Here is a 13749-nt window from a genome sequence, read left to right as displayed (position 1 = left end):
TGCATTATCCTGTTGAAATGTAGCGTTTCGCAGGGATCGAATGAAGGGTAGAGCCACGGCTCGTAACACATCTGAAATGTAACGTCCACTGTTCAAAGGGCCGTCAGTGCGAACAAGAGGTGACCGAGACGTGTAACCAATCGCACACCATATCATCACGTCGAGTGATACGCCAGTATGACGATGACGAATACACGCTTCCAATGTGCGTTCACCGCGATGTCACCAAACACGGATGAGACCATCATGATGCTGTAAACAGAACCTGGATTCGTCCGAAAAAATGACGTTTTGCCATTCTTGCACCCAGGTTCGTCGTTGAGTACACCGTCGCAGGCGGTCCTGTCTATGATGCAGCGTCAAGGGTAACCGCAGTCATGGTCTCCGAGCAGATGGTCCACGCTGCTGCAAAAGTCGTCGAACTGTTGACTCAGGGATCGAGACGTGGCTTCACGAGCCGTTTCAGCCATGCGGATAAGGTGCCTGTCATCTCGACTGCTAGTGATACGAGGCCGCTGGGATCCAGCACGGCGTTCCGTATTACCCTCCTGAACCCACCGCTTCCATATTCTGCTAACAGTCATTGGATCTCGACCAACGCGAGCAGCAATGTCGCGATACGATAAACCGCAATCGCGATAGGCTACAATCCGACCTTTATCAAAGTCGGAAACGTGATGGTCCACATTTCTCCTCCTTACACGAGGCATCACAACAACGTTTCGCCAGGCAACGCCGGTCAACTGATGTATGTGTATGAGATATCGGTTGGAAACTTTCCTCTTGTCTGCACGTTGTAGGTGTCGCCACCAGCGCCAACCTTGTGTGAATGCTCTGAAAAGCTAATGATTTGCATATCACAGCATCTTCTTCCTGTCGGTTAAATTTCGCGTCTGTAGCATGTCATCTTCGTGGTGTAGCCATTTTAATGGCCAGTAGTGTATTAATAATGTATGTTTTATTTTAAAAACTTTATTAATTTTCTCAAAAAAAATTCGGAGACATTACTTTTCAGCACTCGCTGGCCGTTCATACAGCCAAATGCGGAACATGCTATTGAGAGCCATCACTTAATAAACCGTTCATCGGGGAATTATTTCAGGATTCTGGGCTGTGAACGCACCTGGAGCGGGATTAATATTCCTTGCGCATGCAAATGCGGAGCTAGACGGATAGTGCAACACCATTCAGTAATCACCTCCCGATGGGTCGATTCTTCCTTCCCTTCCCTTCGGATCCACGACTTCCGCACCATGGCCGGGATTGATGTGATGCAATATTTTGTTACGAAATGTCCACGCTACTGTCCTGTTCAATGCTGCCTGGCTAGTGCGAGCTAGGCAACACTGCACAGGCCGGCACAGAAAATCTTAGTCGTCTCTAGTAGCTAATTCGGATGATAAGCCTCGTCGGTGATTTCGACATATGAATTCAATCTCTGCCGTGAACAGCGCGAAAGTTGTCTCCTGCTTCCGGTATTCGACAGTGAGAAACCTATTAATACACTCCAATGCCTACCGCTCCGCCACCTCGGTTCGTGTGTTTGATAATACCTGTTGGTGCCTGACAGTGAACGCTGGAAGCATCCGAGATGAACTCCGCTTAACTGCGGCGTTATTTTGGGCGCAATAGCGGCCGCGTAACTTGAGAGGGCCGTAAAGAATGTGTCGGCTGCCCACTCCCTTTATTCACATCTGCAGGCGGGACCCCCCGGACACCTGTTGCTCAAGTCTTGATCCCCGCCTGCAGCTGCAGCGACCAGACTAACTTGTCGACAGCTCCTCTAGGAAAACGACGGAAAACTAAACTACGTGGAACACCCCCGGAGATAGGCACCAACACTATGAAGCGCTCCTTTCGTCCATTCTCCGAGCTACCTTAATGTCGCGCCAAGTCGCACTCTCGGGAATTCACAAGGAGAGGTCCCCAGGGGTGTGACCGACTTTCTGAAACCATCTACATGGTGATGCAGGTTAAGACCCCAAGTATCAGACCCTGCAGCCATTCACCCTGGTGGGCCCTCGTTTGCGAATAATCAACGGAAAAATAGTTCCGAATTTTATGAGCGCTCAATACCGTTAAAGAAGGAAAATTATGAAGACTGGTTGTGTGGTGTAATGGCGAGAGTAAGGCCTTCGTGCTGAACGCCGTGGATTCAAATTTGACCATGTGCTACAAATTTTTTTTTCTTTGTAAATCTTTATCAAAGTCACTTTGATCATCACTATTATTCAATTAACTGGTTTAAATCTATTTTTTTAATTTCTACTCCCTTTTCACATTTTTATAATCGTATGATTTTCCATTTGTTCACATTTTTTTATATAATTATTTTCCCACTTGGAATTTTTGTGAAGTGAATATAATTATATTATTTAAATTTTTGAAGCTGTTGACCTATCGGTTGAAAAACAAAAGACGAAATAATTTGTCTATATTGACTGTGAAATAGTATTGAAAATGTATTTTTCATTACATGATGTAAATACCTTTTTGGGTATTATCGTCGTACAAGCACTTAAAACATAGCCTAAATTACGGTTGCACTCTGGACAAAACAACTGAGATTAAGATTTAAACGAAAGGAAATACTGTAAGTAAAACGAAATACAAGAAAAATGAGCAACAGAAATGATGATTGCAACAGCATGGACGTAAAAACAGGATGTTACAACAAAAGAAATTAAACCGAAATAAATACATAAAATTAACTAAAGTCACGCGAACGAGGGTTTCAAATGGAAAAAGAATGATAAGAAGAAAAATGAGAGCAAAGAAACCAGCTGCTATAACGATTTGATAAAAATTTAAAAATAACAAAAATTTAAGTATCTGACAAGATTCGAACCCATGGCCTTCTGCCTGTCACGGCCTTACCCCATGCATTACAAAACACAGCCAGTCAATATAATACTAGCACTTTAATGCAACTGAGCACCACACAAAGTTTCGAAGTTCCCCCCCCCCCCCCCCCCCCCAACTCTCAAATAATAGCCTACCAGGGTGAATCGTTACAGGATGTGATAGCTGGGATATTAACCTACATAACAGTCTAGACGGTTTCAAAAAGTCAATCCTACCGCTGGCGACCCCTCCTTGTCAGTAAATATCCACACACTACACGCGACGTGCGGCGCGCGAGGCAAATAGTGGGACTTACTGCTCCGCAGATTTAATCGGAAACATTTATTGGGGTTCAAATGGTTCAAATGGCTCTGAGCACTATGGGACTCAACGTCTTTGGTCATCAGTCCCCTAGAACTTAGAACTACTTAAACCCAAGAAACCTAAGGACATCACACACATCCATGCCCGAGGCAGGATTCGAACCTGCGATCGTAGCGGTCGCGCCGTTCCAAACTGTAGTGCTTGAACCGCTGGGCCACTCCGGCCGGCATTTACTGGGGAGACGAGGTGATGCCGTGAAGTTCGTGGTCGCCTGTCTTAGCGCCAATGTCCTGGATCAAATTTCATACGTCTCCGCAGTGGTTCATGAAGTGAGGGTGTGTCACATTCTTGATGGCGACACGTCTGTCGGATGCGCACATGAGCTCAGCATTCCCCTCTGCTATTCGAGAGGAAGGTTTCACCCTTCCCTTCGTTCACACCAAGAAGAAGAAGAAGAAGAAGAAGAAGAGGCTACACTGTACAATTAGTCATCCATACAAAAGTAATACACCCTTGACACTTCATACCAGGTCGGCAAAAATCGACGGCAAATCACCTGCCTGGAACGGCTACGCAAGAGTCCTACATATGCTTACCTACGCTCATTCCCTGAACATGATACTTTGATTTAAAGTATAAAGTCAAAAAACTAGGAATACACTACAGCCCCCGAGATATCACTGGGACTGAGACCAAGTTTAGGCTAAATCACAGCACACAGAGAGATATTTAAGCTGTAATTGCTCCCGCGCTTCATACGTGAATGGAACGCGAAGATATCCTAATCTGAGGTACAATGCGAAGAACCTTCTGTCATGGGCTTCGCGATGGTGTAGATAAAGATGTTCAGGGGGTGAACAAAACTACAGATCACGAAAGACACAACACATTAACATGCCTAACACAGTGTAGAATATCTGTTGGCATTCGAAACAGCTTTCAGTCGTTTCGGAACGCTTGTAGGTCATGTATCATTTTTGAAGCGAGGCTTATATTATTCTTCTTGGAAAATAGTGGTAATGGCACGACAGAGGTGGATGGCGATCAGGTACCCTTCTCCCCAAAATAGATCACTAATGAGATCTGGTGCTTGTTGGCCAGGTGAGACGCGACAATTCACCCTCGTGGACACAAACCCATTTCAGCACGATGCGAGCTGAGTGAACAAGAGGCCCTGTCGCCCTGGAACACAGCATCACCATTTTGGTAACAAACACTGTACCATGGGATGGACCTGATCAACGACAATGGTCACATAATTTTTGGCAATAATTCGACCGTGCAGAGTGACAATGGCGCCCATGAAATACCACGATACGGCTGCCCAAATTATCACTGTACCAACGCTATGCTTCACTGCTGAGATGTAAACTCAGGTAGAAGTCGGATATAGTGTGCAACAAGACTCATAGGACCAAATTATTTTCTTTCATTGCTCCGTAGTCCAAATTTTATGGTTTCGGCACTGCGTTTTCCTGTTACTTGCATTTACATCATTGTTGAATGTTGAGTGAAATTCCAGCTCGTCCTGCAATTCCTTGTTTCTACGGGTTTCCTTCGTGTTGTTGTTGTGCTGATAGTGTTCGCAAGTTCAACGTTCAGTTCTGCAGTGCCTTCTTCAGCTGCTGTTCTGTCGTTTTCCGTTGTGATCCTCTTGAATGACCGTCCGTCACAATCACTCAACACACTATTTTTTTCGGGCTGCGATTTAGCTGATGAAACTTTTCCGTTATTCCTGTATACGATATAAATATTCTGTACGGTGCCTACTGGAACAACAAACACTTAGGCAGTATTGGTTACGCAAACACCCATCATTCTAACACGGACAATCTGCCTACGTTCCCATTCACTTACCTGCAACACAATGCATCCACATATACATAGAATACTGTTGTGACTACGACTGACACAACGTATTAGGGACATCGCAGGGGTGCCGTTCGCGGTCAGATACAACTGCGAAACTTGCAGGTTCGGCTAGCATACGCATTTACACTGAAGCGACAAAGAATTGGTATAGGTATAAGTATTCAAACGCCGAGATATGTAAATAGGCAGGATACGGCACCGCGGTCGGCGATGCATATATAAAACTACTATCAGGCGCAGTTGTTAGATAGGTTAATACTGCTCCAATGACAGGGTATCAAGATATAACTGAGTTTGAACGTGCTGTTACAGTCGGCGCCCCAGCGATGGGGCACAGCATGTCCGAGGTAGCGATGAAGTGCAGATTTTCCTGTGCGACTATTTCACGAGTGTATCGTATCAGGAATCCGTTAAAACATCGCTGCGGCCGGAGAAAGATCCTGCAAGAACGGGACCAACGTCGACGGAAGACAATCGTTCACATTGACAACTGTCTCTTCTTTTTTTAATTGGTTGTGTATCACTCTCCATGTTTCATACTTCTTGATGCAGCCTTGTCTAGTACTAATTTTATCTTATTTTATTAGTTTTGTTTATTAATAGAAACTGTTATGTAGGCATGGTATTCCTATTTTGTGCTAAAGGTTTTCCTGTCAACTCCATTGTTATTTATGTACTGTTCAATTTTTACTATTTCATTGCAAAGATGTTACCTACTGTATGTTTCTACTTCACTCCAGATGTGTTACTTCTCTTCCAATGTTGTCTGCTAACATTTAACTTCTTTGGTGATAATACTCAGTAAATGTCTGAAGATGGCCTTGTAAGCCGAAAACCGGTTAGCAATAAAAGTAATATTGTAGAACAAAAGCAAACTGGTGCTTTTCATTCATTATTACAATCGTTCACCGTGACAGAAGTGCGACCCTTCCCCAAATTGCTGCAAATTTCAATGCTGTGCCATCAACAAGCGTCAGCGTGCGAACCATTCAACGAAACATTATCGATATCGGCTTTCGGAGCCGAAGCTCCACTCCCGTACCCGTGATGAACGCACGACACAAAGCTTTACGCTTCGCCTGGGCCCGTCAACATCGACACTGGACTGTTCATGACTGTAAACATATTGCCTGGTCGGACGAGCCTCGTTTCAAATTCTGTCGAGCGGATGGACGTCTACGGCGATAGAGACAACCTCATGAATCCACGGACCCTGCATGTCAGCAGGGGACTGTTCAAGCTAACGGAGGCTCCGTAATTGTGCGAGGGCTGTGCAGCTGGAGTGGTACGGGAACCGTGATACGACTCTGACAGGTGATGCGTACATAAGGATCCTGTCTGATCAGCTGCATGCATTCATGTCCATTGTGCATTGGGCAATTCCAACAGGACAATGCGACACCCCACAGGTCCAGAATTGCTGTAGAGCGACTCCAGGCACTCTCTTCTGAGTTTGAACACTTCCGCTGGCCACCAGACATGAACATTATTGAGCGTATCTGGGATGCCTTGCAACGTGCTGTTCAAAAGAGATCTCCACTCCCTCCTACCCTTACGAATTTATGGACAGCTCTGCAGGATTAATGGTGTCAGTTCCCTCCAGCACCACTTCAAACATTAGTCGAGTCCATGCCACGTCGTGTTGGGGCACATCTGCATGCTCGCGGGGGCCCTACACGATTTAGGCAGGTGTACCGGTTTCTTTGGCTCTTCAGTGTATAATCTAGCATTCATTTCCCGCGGTGTTCCCATATTTTTGGTCCATATCCTCCACAAGCGAATGTAAGCGAGTACTGGCAAGTGGTCTGTGAATGTTCCTTCGCTTGTGTTCGTTAGCATTCGCACCAGGTTGCTTTACACGCTGGGTTACCTCGCTCGGTTCTTGCGGAACATGAACACGAGGAGGGAGGGGGAGGGGGAGGGGGAAGTGGGAGGGAGGCCGGGAGACGGCTTCCTGTGGGAAATACCCGAGACTGGTGAAGGGTCGGCATTACACGCCGCAGTGGTCTGAGCCGCCACTCAGGAGCTGGGCGAGTAGTTCACCTGAGCTGTTACGAGGCGCTCCGGTCCCACGGGTCCCCCGCCGGGACTGCAGATTCCAGACTGCGCAGCCAAGGCCGCCGGCCGGCGCCTACGCCCTCCGCCGTCTCTGCCGCCGTCTCGTGTTCCCCGTTACCGCAGCGGTGCGGCCGCTCACACAAACAGGATGCAAACGCCCTTCCCCATTGCCGCCGGCTGCGCATAACGCTGTCTATGTTTGCACGTGTTCAGATGAACTGCTCATCCTGTGTATTGTGGTAGCCACACAAACTCTACGCGACATCTACTGCACACTATTGAACACAGACATACTCTGATACGGACCGATGACCCAGCAGTTTGGTCCCTTCCTCCCCTTTTAAACCAACCAACCATACTCTCATAATCCTTTTCTGTATCAGGAACCCAATTTAAGAATGATTTTCCTAAAAAATCTGAGAAATCAAATTCCTATCGAGATTCATAAGAAAGCTTTTAATGAGCAGACCAAACTACAATCGTTCACGCATAACTGTGGCTTATTTGACTGCTCTGGGAGACTACTCATCGTAACTACAATATATGAGATATTCGTTCACTTTATTACAAGAATGATAAAAATAGTCAGCTTCATAAAATCCTTTGCCACAGGAGTGCTTGATAAATTAAAACTGCAACTGACTATTAAAGAGTCACATAACGCAATAATTAATAAACTCTTCTCTTCAAGAGCAATGTTCAAGATTTACGAAAGTGTATTTATACCTGAGACTTAGTAACTCTTTAGTCCTACTCGATGATGTTGAATGCTTCAGCTGAAGTGGCGAAATGAGCAGGGCGCTTCCAAGTTCGGCTCTATATTGATCTCTTGTGTGAGGGCGCTGCTGTGCAGAAAAGGAGAACGTGTGTAATTCAGCCTCTCCGATTCGTCGTCATCTGTGGTATCGATGCCGACTTTGGTGTGCCACCACGATCTCTGGACGACAACACACAGCTGATCGTCCACATATCTACATGTAGGGCGTCCAAGGAGGAATTGACAGGAACTACCTTCCGAATAAAAAAAAAGTAAACAAAAGCTCTAACATGCATACCTTATGACCTATCAGCACTGCGTCATCTTCCACACTGTCACACACTTCTACCGCAAGCTCTCTGCTTTCCATATTTTCGGAGGAGGTCGTACGGACCACAACAAGAAAAATTGCCAAGTAAACGAGGGGTCTTATGTACATACCTTAAGGGTTATGACCGCTTGCTCAGCCGGCCGCTGTGGCCGAGCGGTTCTAGGCGCTTCAGTTCGGAACCGCGCTGCTGCTACTGTCGCAGGTTCGAATCCTGCCTCGGGCATGTGTGTGTGTGACGTCCTTAGGTTAGTTAGGTTTAAGTAGTTCTAGGGAACCATAACCTCAGACGTTAACTGCCATAGTGCTTAGAGCCATTTGAAACAGTTGCTCAGTAGAAGAGATGTTTTTCACAGTAGCGAATATGACTTACGTGCTTATAGCTCTGAACGCATGTATTTAAGACGTCATGTTCATCACTCTTTTTTTGTTCCGAATGATCGTTCCTGCCACGTCCTTGGATACTGACCGTTCCTCCTGGGACCCGCTGTATTTGACTTTAGTTCATTCTTGTCAACACTCCCTCCCCTTCCACGTTTCCCTCCACTTGTCACATTCTCCTTAGAGACTGTTTTACTCTAACCAGCTATTGTCACTGCCATTTTCAATACTCTCCTCTCTCGCCATTCCTTCTATTTCTGGTAATATTAAACACCGCTTCAGAAGTGCAAAGATAATCGATATTATTGTTACTCGTAACGCCTACTGCTTTTTTAACTCCTTTCGGGTATCTGTGGAACACTGTGCTCGTGTTTTTGCTGCGCTGCTGTCTGCCATTTCTGTTTTCCTTAGCTGTAAGGAATATTAGGAAGGGTGTCATTTCAATAGCTAAATGGTAATCACTCCCGCCAGTTATTACGTCTTGCCTAATATCAAGTTCTGCAAGATCTTTTCGCAACTGCCTGAACCACAGGGTCCAGTGATTTTACCCTTGTTGGCTACTTTGAAGATCTTAAAGGACAGCCGACTGTGTACGGTTACCACAGAAAGCTAGTCATCGTCTTCTGGTGACATCGGGGATGTTTTCTTCGTGATAGTAAAGTTCACGACTAGATTTGTATCGTCCTATCCGTCAGGAATGTTGGTCGCACTGCCTTTCGCAGCTGAGTTTCCTTTTTTTGTAACTGGAGGACTCTTATTGGGATCTTTCTGGTTAGGGATAGGCACTCTGCTTTATGGAGGACTACTGGTTTACATTCCAGAATGGATTTACTTTCAGTCTGCAGTGGAGTCGGCTTTGGTATTAAACTCCCTGGCAGATTAAAGCTTTGTGTCACGGTCCGGCACGCAGTATTCGTCTTCCAGGAAGTTTCATATCAGGATACACTCCGCTGCAGAGCGAAAAATTAGTCCTTGAAACATCCCCTAGGATGTGGCTACGGTATGAGTCCGCAATAGCCTTCCTTCCAGGAGTGCTAGTTCTGCAAGTTGCGAAGTTTGGAAAGTAGGAGGTGAGGTACTGGCGGAAGTAAAGCTGTGAGGACGTTCTGTGAGTCGCGCTTGGGTAGCTCAGTCAGTTAAAGACTCTGCCGCGAAGGGAAAAGGTCTCAAGTAACGGTCTCGGACCAGCTCACAGTTTTGATCTGCCAGGAAGTTTCGGTGTCTGTTAGATATTAATCGATAGATGTTTTGAGACGTCCATTTTTCTGAAAGCATGTGCTATGTGGTTTGATTTTCCTGAATAAGAGAGCTACAGTTTCAATGTAATCATCTAAGATCCATTCTTCAAGGTACTCTACGGTTTTGGCTCTCTGATGTACGTCTAGGGGCGTCCTCATAACTGGTAATTAATTCAGTCTTTTCCATGTTGATCAATAAGAGTTGTTTTTTCTGCTATTAAATACAGCGCCTTTTATTATTATTATTATTATTATTATTATTATTATTATTACTGTAGGAGCGTGTGTATTTATTGCCATGTTTTATTGTCGTACTGGTGGGAGATAGGACGTCAGGTCACTAATCTGGTCTGGCTAAATAAATAAAAAATAAACACCTTTTCGTGATAGTATGAAATACTGTGTTTCTAAGAGGTGAGTCATGTAGCTTTTAATTAACACCTCGAAAAAATAATGTTACGCAATTAATTTTTTGTTCCTTAGTGACACGCCTGGCACACGCAGTAAACGCCGTACCACACAGCCGCAGGCATGCCGTTTGCGGGAGACCAAAACAACAAATACAGCACATTTAGACCTTATCCGTGCCTGCGTTTGTCGTTTTGGTTTCTCGCAAATGGAATGCCTACGGTTCTGTGGCACGGGGTTTTCTGCGTGTATCTACTTAGAAAAAAAATTAATTGCGTAACTTCATTAAATGTTCAAATGAGTGTGAAATTTTATGGGACTTAACTGCTAAGGTCATCAGCCCCTAAGCTTACACACTACTTAACCTAAATTATCCTAAGGACAAATACACACACACACACACACACACACACACACACACACACATGCACGCCCGAGGGAGGACTCGAACCTCCGCCGGGACCAGCAGCACAGTCCATGACTGTAGCACCCAAGACCGCTTGGCTAATCCCGCGCGGCTTAACTTTATTATTTCGAGGTGTTAATTAAAACTTTATGTATAGCGCTTTTATTCTCTTGCCTTTCGGATAAACGTGGATGACCACTTCGATTTAGAAACTGCAGAGGTATTTGAAAAAAATAAAAAGAAAATTACACTGGGTTTCGCAGGTTCGAATCCTGCCTCGGTCATGGATGTGTGTGCTGTACTTAGGTTAGTTAGGTTTAAGTAGTTCTAAGTTCTAGGGGACTGATGACCTCAGCTGTTAAGTCCCATAGTGCTCAGAGCCGTTTGAACCATTTTTGACGCTGGGTTAAGCATGCCGTCAACGGCGATATCATTAGAGACAGTGTACATGTTCTGGTTGAGAAAAGGTGGGAAAGCACATCGGCTGTGACCTGTAGAAGGAACCATCATTATAGTCACTTTAAGCCATTTAAACAAACCACAGAAAACCTGGATGGCTGGATGGGGGTTTGGCCCACTGTCCTCCCAAATGTGAGTCCAGTGACTCAGCATTGCGCCTCTTCGCTCGATGGTACTGGAGAAGCAAAATCGACACTGCAGTTAATATATTGGAAACAGCTTTATAAAAAAACTGCATTCGTAATTTTAAGAGAAAACTGGATATCATGGAATGGAGCAACATGTTTTCAATTCTTAGGCAGCGTGATACCAAATAAAAGGTGGATTGGTAATCCATTGTACATGTTGCGCAGGGTAACACTGTCTCGGAAAATATTTCATGCGCCTAAAGATAGGCAACCCAACTTACATCAGCTGCATCGATTCTCGAGCGACAGCTGTTCGTGCAGGTCGAGGCACAGGCGGGAAAGGCACTGTTACCGTTACAAGCGACAATTTTGGTATGCGCGCACACACATGCTTTGTGAGTGGAGAAAGCCTGTATCCTGAAAATTACGTCTTTCGCTTGCTTTGAGGCAACCAGCACCGTCAGTTATAACAACCCGCAATAATTGGAATAGTTCACTATGCAACTCGTAACAGTGAAGTTTAATGCTCGCAGTGGCTACGACATTCACAGCAGAGAGCTGAGAACACTACTGAAGGCTCCATTGTCAGTCGAAGAGCACGTGACGTACATGCGCCGTCATTATTATTGGAATTATAGCGCAGATGATATAAGTTTTGTTGCCTATCTTAAGGTGCATGAATTACATTGCGCCATAGGATTAAAGGAACACTTTTTCGAAACCGTAATTGTTTCCCAATGCGACGCGAAAGTTTGAAATTCGGCTCAAAGGTGCCTCGGACTTCCGTCTGTAATGATGCAAAAGCATGGCGCCCTGCAATGTCGCCGGCCGCGGTGGCCGTGCGGTTCTAGGCGCTCCAGTCCGGAGCCGCGCTGCTGCTACGGTCGCAGGTTCGAATCCTGCCTCGGGCATGGGTGTGTGTGATGTCCTTATGTTAGTTAGGTTTAAGTAGTTCTAAGTTCTAGGGGACTGATGACGACAGCAGTTGAGTCCCATAGTGCTCAGAGCCATTTGAACCATTTTGAACCTGCGATGTCACCCTCGGGCTTGACGGCGCTTCTACTAACAAGATGCCAACACATGCGCAAAAAGGACCACGGCTCAGGAGCTCATGTGACGCGTAAAGTGGGTTACTGATGTCTCAGCGACACATGCGTGAATAAAACGGCTAGGGTATCCCCCCCGCGCGCCAGTTTGGAAATCTGCTGCAAGAAGGTAACTGGCACTGGAGGTGTACCACGTGGTTGCCTACCGCAGGCGCCTACAGCTACTTCGAATATTTTCTCTGTGAAGGCACATTTTTAAAATTGGCAATAAATGGGAGGGGGGCACACCACAGTTATTGCCGGCCGGACTGCGTCTTCTCAGAGGTATATATGACGGTAGTATCTGTTCCCGAAAGAACAGTTACCGTGGATGACCATGCAGCTTTGCTAGAACGAAATGATAATTAAATGGACACCCTAGCTGCAAACAGGCGTTGAATGTAGTGGTGTGGACATGTTGGGAATGTGGATCTCACGGGGAGCGTGCAAGGGATAAGTCCCTGCAGACGCACTATCCTCTGTGCCCGCGGTGGTTCAGATGGATAGAGCGTCTGCCATGTAAGCAGGAGATCCCGGGTTCGAGTCCCGGTCGGGGCACACATTTTCAACATGCCCTGTTTGCAGCTAGGGTGTACATTTAATTATCATTTCTTCTCAGAGGGTCAATGTCGCATCATCCCTCTGTGCTCAAGCTACAGGAAAGCGTGGAACAGGAGCATTAAAAAAGCATGCGACCCTTTAGCTGCTTCGGACCACATTCAGATTTAGTCGAATGGCTTTGAACGGTCCCTAGTGGTCCCATCCCGTACACCAAAGCAAAAATTAACGGTCGCACTGCACTGCTGGCTGTTCAAAGCGTTGCCGAGTCCGAGGGTGACTTCGCAGGGCCCCACGCTTTTCCACAATTAGAGGTTGTAGGCATCTTTGAAGCACGTTTCAAACTTATGCGTCGCAATGGGAGAAAACTACGGCGTTAGAAGTAAGTAATCCTTTAACGCTGTTGCGCAGTGTATTTCAAGCGCCTCGTGAAAGCAATCCGACTTATATCAGCCGCATCTATAGTGCGCAGCGATAGCTGTTCCTGCAGGTCGAGGCGCACGCGGGAATATTGTCCGTTCCGAGCGAAAGTTACGGTAAGGGCATACAAGTGCTTTCACTAGCTTATGCAGAATTTCTCGCTATCCACCGCCAACAGCTATGACGACCCGCAATAATTGGAAAAAAAATTCAATGAACAACTTGCTACAGTCAAGTTTAATCATCGAAATGGCTACGACATTGACAACAGTCAGAATACTACAGAAAGCTCACTGGCTGTTACAGTACGCGTGACGTATATGTGCAGAACAAACATGAACTCTACCGCCGTCGTTCGTGGATCCTACTATATGTTGGTTTCCGATCTTAAGTAATGCACGGCATTTTTTTTTTCTCAGCCGGATACAAGGCTACGAATGCGAAACGTTACGTTTGTATTATTTCAAGTCTCCTGAGTAGCGC

The 13749-nt window shown here is 45.8% G+C and overlaps 1 protein-coding gene and 1 non-coding gene across 4 annotated transcripts in view; one reads left to right on the top strand and one right to left on the bottom strand.

Moving 5' to 3' along the window:
- Positions 1-13749, bottom strand: part of LOC126167629 (protein yippee-like 2) — a 685352-nt gene that overhangs the window by 167616 nt on the left and 503987 nt on the right. The window lies entirely within an intron of this gene.
- On the top strand, positions 12772-12846 carry Trnat-ugu (transfer RNA threonine (anticodon UGU)). The gene has a single exon. It is a non-coding gene; the product is annotated as a tRNA-Thr (tRNA).

This window comes from Schistocerca cancellata, chromosome 1, assembly GCF_023864275.1.
Source record: "Schistocerca cancellata isolate TAMUIC-IGC-003103 chromosome 1, iqSchCanc2.1, whole genome shotgun sequence".
Lineage (NCBI taxonomy): Eukaryota > Metazoa > Arthropoda > Insecta > Orthoptera > Acrididae > Schistocerca > Schistocerca cancellata.
Note: the sequence above shows the minus strand (reverse complement) of the source record. Positions and strands in the feature narration are given on the sequence as shown.